Source organism: Dromiciops gliroides, chromosome 1 (genome assembly GCF_019393635.1).
Source record: "Dromiciops gliroides isolate mDroGli1 chromosome 1, mDroGli1.pri, whole genome shotgun sequence".
In the NCBI taxonomy this organism is placed as follows: Eukaryota; Metazoa; Chordata; class Mammalia; order Microbiotheria; family Microbiotheriidae; genus Dromiciops; species Dromiciops gliroides.
The window spans coordinates 375,692,135-375,699,941 of NC_057861.1; the positions used below are offsets into that span (position 1 = coordinate 375,692,135).

At 34.7% G+C, this 7,807-nt stretch overlaps 1 non-coding gene across 1 annotated transcript; it reads left to right on the forward strand.

The window, feature by feature from the left end:
• Positions 1 to 7,445: 7,445 nt before the first annotated feature.
• LOC122737527 lies at positions 7,446 to 7,553 on the forward strand. The gene has a single exon (XR_006354359.1). It is a non-coding gene; the product is annotated as a U6 spliceosomal RNA (small nuclear RNA).
• The last annotated feature ends 254 nt before the right edge of the window (positions 7,554 to 7,807 follow it).

Below are 7,807 nucleotides of genomic sequence, written 5' to 3' on the forward strand. Positions count from 1 at the left end.
TTGTTTGCATCACTCCTCTTGACCTACAAGGAGACCAGTGATTGATTTTGCTAAATTCATTGCTGAAATCTAGATAAAATACATAGCTCATCATTTATATCTTCAGATACCTGCTTTTTTTTCTCCTCATTCACCATTTTTTCTCTCTGCTTAAGTCATTTCTGTCTTCAAAACTTTTTAACATTATATTGGCATGAAATTATAGACTATTGAATCTTAGAAATATACTTTTCCCTAAAACCTCTGATGTGTGTAAGATTTGGCAACGATTTTGGGGGGAAAGGGTAGTAGTAGTGTGAGTGTGAAGGTGATTATGAGGTTTTAGATCAGAATGACTTAAATGCAAAAGTGTCTTCAACAGAAATAGGAAGCTTAGGAGAATGAGTAGGCTTATAGGAAAATATGATAGGTTCTGTTTTGGACATGTTGAATTTGAGATGATTATGGAATACCTGGTGAAGGTGCCCAGTAGGCAACAGAGTTGCATTTCACCATCCTTTTTAGATTGTTTTTTAGGGCAGTAGATAATCTGCATTTTCATGTGGATATAATGTATCCAGCAGAAATACAAATATTCTCTGCAGGTTACTTCAAAATTGCCTTTGCCCTTTATATATTTTTTTAACTAAATCCTTAGTCTTTTTTTTTCTTTTGGTATTATAACTTAATTCATTTGAATTAAATTGTTTCTTTGCCTGCCTTCCTCAAGACTCTTGTAGGACTATTAAATCATTCATGAGAGAATTTATTACCTTTTCTCATTATATGAGAAATCTTGGAAAGGCAGCACAGCATACTGGATCAAGAGAAGGTCTCAAAGCCAGTAAGAACCAGGTTTAAATTCTTCCCCTGACACTGACTGGCCATGTAATCTTGGGTAAGTCCTTTAAAATCTTAGTGATAAAGGCAACTTTTTAAGAATATAAATTGCTTTGGTAGATTGAGTTAATTTATATAGAAATTCACTATGACCCCAAAAGTATGTGTCTAATCCCTATACGTCTTCATGAGAGAAGTGTATTTCAGTTAACTGAATTGGACTGGAAAGTATATCATTCCTGACAAATGCTTCTATTGATGAAGCAAAGTACAATTCAATTACTACCAAGGCTTTATCTAATTAAATCTAATAACATCATTTTATTTTTTCATTCTTTTTGAAGGAGCTCTTGATTCCTCCTTGTGCTTGTCTAGTTGCTTTATTCTCTCCTAGATCATCTAAATATCCCAATTCTCTCTAATTTATGGACTTCTGTCTTTTCCTGATTTTGCCACCATGAAGCTTTCAGGTGTGACTGACTCACCAAATTATTTTCCACTTCATATGTGAAGCAAAGAGTATGGTCTGTAAGATTGTGAGCATCATTACAGTCACCACAGAATAAAATATTTAAGTTGATGTGGGGAAATCACTCAGAATAAAGGATAAAAGATATATAATCATTGCTTAATGGAACCTATAACAGTCTGTTCACTCAACTATAGGCTATCCCAATAGAGTGTTAATGTGAATACCTAATTGGAAACTATTAGCAAAGTGCATTATTGACTCAAAAAGTCATAACTATGCCATTCTACAATGACAATACATATGTATGTTTATAATGCAGAGACCAATTAGATCAGAATGGCTTCTTTAAAAGCTTTAATTTCATGGAAATCTACATTTTGATACTTTTATTATAAAAAATGTGGCAAAGGCATCTTAGAAGCATCCTTTTTTAAAGAATACTAATTTGTATATGTTGAAGGAAAACTGTGTATAACCATTTACTTCTTATAGTTTTGTCAACATTTCTTTCTTAGATGACTTTACAAAAAATATAGAAGATATTGTGTGTGCTAAACACTGATCTTTGAAAACCTGAGTCATTTAACATTCATTGAGATATTATAATATTGTTTTACATAATCCACTGTATGTGGGGTGTGTGTGTGTGTGTGTGTGTGTGTGTGTGTGTGTGTGTGTGTGTGTGTAAAGTGGTTCTTTATTTAGTAGAATAAATGATATGCTCATATTTTATCGATAAGAAAAGTTAGGGCATAAAATTTAAAGGATTTTCCCGGTGGTGATCTGGTTGAGCAAGATTTTCTTACCCCTAGCTCAGTGTTACTGTTGTTTTAATCAAAGGAACATATTTATTTTAATAAGTAAATGATCCTCTATGTTTGGAAAAGCCCATTATGCCAAAATAAAAACATCTCTAACCCTTCATCAGCACTGAGGCTGGACCTTCTTAAATGTGTAATTCTTTAATTAAAATTTGATTTTCTTAAATGCAATGATTATCTAACTTATCTGTTTCTTTCTCCACAGAGAAATTGCATATTAACATAGAGTAAACACAATAAATACTTTTAAAAAAACATTCATTTTTACATTTAATGACATTTTATAACAGATGTTTGTTTTATTGCAAGCCTAACTATTCAGAAAAAATGTTCTGATTTTGAAAATTAACTGTTCCAAATAACCAAATATCATTTATATAACTCCCACTTTAAGTAATCTGTTCATCTAAACTATTCCTCTATAATAATTTTGGCTCACATGTGTTGGTAAATTCCAAATGCCCATATAATAATTAAAATAACCATAGTTCTATTATCTTCCACTTATTTTTTTTTTTACTACCCATGTAAATGTTTCTATGTGTGTGGCAATTGGGATATGTATATCCTTTGGTATGGGCAACTGAGGGTGGAGAGTTTAAAAAAAAACAGGCATACAGGAAAATAATTTTTAAAAATATAAAATTTCCCTTCTTACAAGTTATTCTTTTTTTTTTTGCAAGGCAATGGGGGTTAAGTGACTTGCCCAGGGTCACAAAGCTAGTAAGTGTCAAGTGTCTAAGGCCGGACTTGAACTCAGGTACTCCTGAATCCAGGGCTGGTGCTTTATCCATTGCGCCACCTAGCCACTCCCACAAGTTATTCTTTAAATAAAGAAGTCTATGTCATTGCTTTTACTCTTAAAATCTGTAAGAGAAACAGTTATTCAGAGGTAAAATACAAAAAAAATGCAAAAAGAAAGATATCTAAATAATGTTGACCAAAAATGTGTTCCTTAACAGTAGAACACAAAGCCTCAAAGAATATTACACATCTTAGAAATTGATATTTTGGGTTATACTCCCATATTAACTAATATATTTGCTCCAAATATTGATGATCTAGCTTCATTAATAAATTATCCTAACAATTAAATGCAATAGGCAATCAACCAGTTACCTTGGGAAGAGCTTTGAATTTAGTCCTTGATCTGGTCATCAACAGAATGCACATTGTGAATACTGGGATGACAACAGGCCAAAGATTATTTAAACATTTATGCACAATATACAATCTAATTGATATCTGGAGAGTCTGTAATCCTCAATGGCAGAGTTTTATTACTGGCACTAAATATTAGTGTTCTATATCAGATCATAAATCTAAATCTTGAAGTTTTCTTGCAGGTCATCTGGTTTCTAGATCTGAATAGTACATTGTAACATTGAAAAACTACTGTTTGGCCCGAGTAGGTTAAGATACTACATCAATCCCTTCTTTTATTTTTTTTTTTAAGTGAGGCAATTGGGGTTAAGTGACTTGCCCAGGGTCACACAGCTAGTAAGTATTAAGTGTCTGAGGATGGATTTGAACTCAGGTATTCCTGACTCCAGGGCCGGTGCTCTATCCACTGTGCCATGTAGCTGCTACATCAATCCCTTCTTCAGTAAGTGAACTCTTTGCTTCACATACAGTTTTGAAGTTAGAAAAGGTTAAGTACCTGGAAAGACTTGCTTCTTTCATGAGGCTAGGTTCCCTTATTTGCTCATAATCTTTGTATCATTATACCCCCAATCTAAAATGCTGGGACACATTTACTTATGTCTTGATTTATATCCCAGATTTCCCATATAAAAATTATCACCCATGTAACATATAAATCAGCCATGAGTCACCAAAAAATAAAAGAAATATGAACATAAAATATTTGTATTAAAAGGACTTAAAGCAGCACTCAATAACAGCTAATATGTACAGTTACAATATTCTGTGATACTGATATTTAAATCTCATTAAATATAAAAGAGTTGTCATGACTTCTAATGAGAAATTTTACATTTCATATAGACACTACAGTGTCAAAATATCTCTAGAAAACTGTCTGCTGATAAAATGACCATTCTTGGTTCAGTCCTCTTCTTGTTGGTGGTTCTCTTTTAGAGAGTGTTGGGGGTAGCTGTCAGGGACTCAGCTCCAAACTCACAGGATCTAGGACCTCAAGATCTCACAAATTTTTAAGTTCACATTCAAGCCTGTACATCTTCATCAGGGTTTCAATATTCAGTAAAGGAAAAAAAAAGAAGATATAAATAAAGCAGCTCAATTTCATGATTATGCTTATCTAAACAGGATGAATAGATGGATAGCTATATCTTAAAATATAATAAATATGATAAATATAATTAGATAATTATGATAAATACATAAGGATGGATAGATATTGATATCGATATAGTATTTATTTATATGCCTATATATGTATATATGTGTGTGTGTATGTGTATATATGTATGTATGTGTGTTTGTGTATATATATATATATATATATATATATATATATATATATATATATATATATATTTAGGGATATATAGATGCTGGGTGTCCTTGATTGCATGAAAGCCAGAGTGCAAAAGGAAGATATCCTCTGGGAAGGAATAAAAATAGGACTGTGGGAAGTCCCATTCTCTTTTAAATATTCACCTAGTTGCCAAATTTTCTAGTCTTGCAAATGAAAAGTAGGATCCTTATCATTTAAAGTGCAGTTCCTTAGTCTGTGTGTCATATGTGACTGCAAGCAGAAACCAAAGCACACAAAAGATCAACCAGAAAATTTAATGAAAAATCTGAGCATGCTATATGGATTGAAATGTGCTGAACAAGTCAAACTTACTACGGGGTTATAGATCTGGGTCTAGAAGGGATCTCAGAGTACATTAATTTTGTGTGTGTGAGGCAGTTGGTGTTAAGTGACTTTCCCAGAGTCACACAGCTAGTAAGTGTCAAATCTCTGAGGCCGGATTTGAACTCAGGTAAGCCTGAATCCAGGGCTGGTGCTCTATCCACTGCACCACCTAGCTGCCTGAAAGTACATTAAATTTAACTCCTTAATTTTACTGACAACAAAACTGAATTTCTGGAACATTAGGTGAATTTTTTAGGTCACAGAGTTTGAAAGGGACAGAGTTGGAGTTTAGTCTCCCTGATTTCTGATTGATTCCCTTATGTCTTTCCACCCTACTAGGATGATACCCCAAATGTATATATTTGTAGGAAAAGAAAGATAGAATATGCATAATTTTATGACCACAGACTAAATGCTGAGAAATCATAAGATTATTGAAGAATCAAGAAGAAAAAGCCTGACTTTCATTTCTGATAATTCACTTCATAAAGTTCTAATTTTGTCTAAACCCTGATTTATATTTTTGATCAGTACGATTCTTAAATAAAAATATTGTCAGTAATCAGGAGTCAACTACTAGGGGCAGAATATGTCAGAGGAAATGTAGTGACTTACCTTAGCTCTCCCCAAGACCTCTCTAAGTACCTTCAAATAAGGCTATAAGACAATTCCTGGAGCAAAAGAATCCACAAAAGGACAGGGTAAAAACATTTTCCATCCAAAGACAACTTAGAAGGTTGGCAAGAAAGGTCTTTTGTATGAGGGTGATAGTGGAGTGAAGCCCAACACAGGCCACACTGACAGACTCAGCCCAGCTCAGAACCATCCCCAGCCATAGCAAACCAGGAGCAGGCCTCAGGAGCACCAGAATCATCAGTTGAACTTAGCCCATAGATGGTAAGGGTGTCAAACAACTCCCGAAGAAGTTTACAGGCTAACATTGAGGCAGGAATTGGTTGTTTTGCCCATACTCAGCTCAAGGAGGAGCACAAGCACACAAGACCTTGCAACCAGGCTTCATAGTTCCAGCGCAAAATAGCAGGCTTAAAATTCTTTGCAGACCAGAGCATAGGCCAGGGGAGTAGTAAACATAGTTATCCTTAAATCATACCACCTTGGAAGAAATAAGGACTTAAAAATTCCTAGAAGTATCTCAGAGAACAGCTGACCAAACCCCCTGAAGCTTGGGACAGTGCCCCCTCCACCCTGGAAGCAGTGCCCCACTTTAAAAAACATTTAAAAGCCAAGAAATAGGCTGGAGAAATGAGCAAACAGAAATTTTCTATGGTGAAAAGGAAGATTAAAATACATCCTCAAAAAGAATATAACAAAGTCAAAGTTCCTACATTCAAAGCTTTCATGAAAAAAGCAAATTGGTCTCAGGCCATAGCAGGATGCAGAAAGGACTTTGAAAATAAAGTAAGAGAAGTAGAGGAAAAATGGAATGAGAAATAAGAATAATGCAAGAAAACCATGAAAAATGTCAAGAGCTTGGCAAAGGAGAAACCAAAAAATACTGGGGAAAATAGCACCTTAAAAAAACAGACTGGGAGCAGCTAGATGGCGCAGTGGATAGAGCACCAGCCCTGGAGTCAGGAGTACCTGAGTTCAAATCTGGCCTCAGACACTTAACACTTACTAGCTGTGTGACCCTGGGCAAGTCACTTAACCCCAATTGCCTCACTTAAAAAACAAAAAACAAAAACAAAACAAAACAGAAAAACAACAGACTGGACCAAATAGCAAAGGAGGAACAAAAAGCCAAAGAGGAAAAGAATGCCTTGAAAAACCAAACTGCTCAAATGGAACAGGAGGGACAAAAGTTCTCTGAAGAAAATAATGCCTTAAAAATTAAGATTGGGCAAATGGAAGCTAATGACTTAATGAGAAACCATGAAATCATAAAGCAAAACCAAAAGAATGAAAAAATAGAAGGCAGTGCTAAATATCTCCTTGGAAAAACAAATGACTTGCAAAATAGATCTAGGATAGATAATTTGAAAATTTTGGGACTACCTGAAAACCATAATAAAAAAAAGAGCCTAGACATCACCTTCCAAGAAATTGTCAGAAAAATTCCCCTTATATTCTAGAAGCAGAAGGTAAAATAGAAATTCAAAGAATTCACCAATCACCTCCTGAAAGACATCCCAAAATGAAAACTTCTGTGAATATTATGGACATATTCCAGAGCTCCTGGGTCAAGGAGAAAATATTTCAAACATCCAGAAGGAAACCATTCAGGGCAGCTAGTTGACGCAATGGATAGAGCACCAGCCCTGGATTCAGGAGGACCTGAGTTCAAATCCGGCCTCAGACACTTAACACTTACTAGCTGTGTGACCCTGGGCAAGTCACTTAACCCCAATTGCCTCATCAAAAAACAAAACAAAAAGAAAAACAAACAAACAAAACAATTCAAGTATTGTGGAGCCACAGTCAGGATAACACAAGATCTAGCAGCTTCTACTTTAAAAGTTCAGAGGGCATGCTCACTTTTGGCAGCACATATACTAAAATTAGAATGATACAGATAAGATTAGCATGGCCCCTGTGCAAGGATGACATGCAAATTTGTGAAGCGTTCCATATTTTTACACTTACTAGCTGTGTGACCCTGGGCAAGTCATTTAACCCCCATAGCCCCGGAAAAAAAAAAAAAAAGAAAAAGAAAAAAAAAAGATAAGAGGGCTTAGAAAATATTATTCCAAAGGAACTGGGTTTATACAAAGAATCATTTACCCATGAAAACTGATAACAATCCTTCAGGGGGAAAAATTGGAATTCAATGAAAGAGAGGAATTTCAGGCATTCTTCATGAAAACTCCTGAGCAAAATAGAAAATTTGAC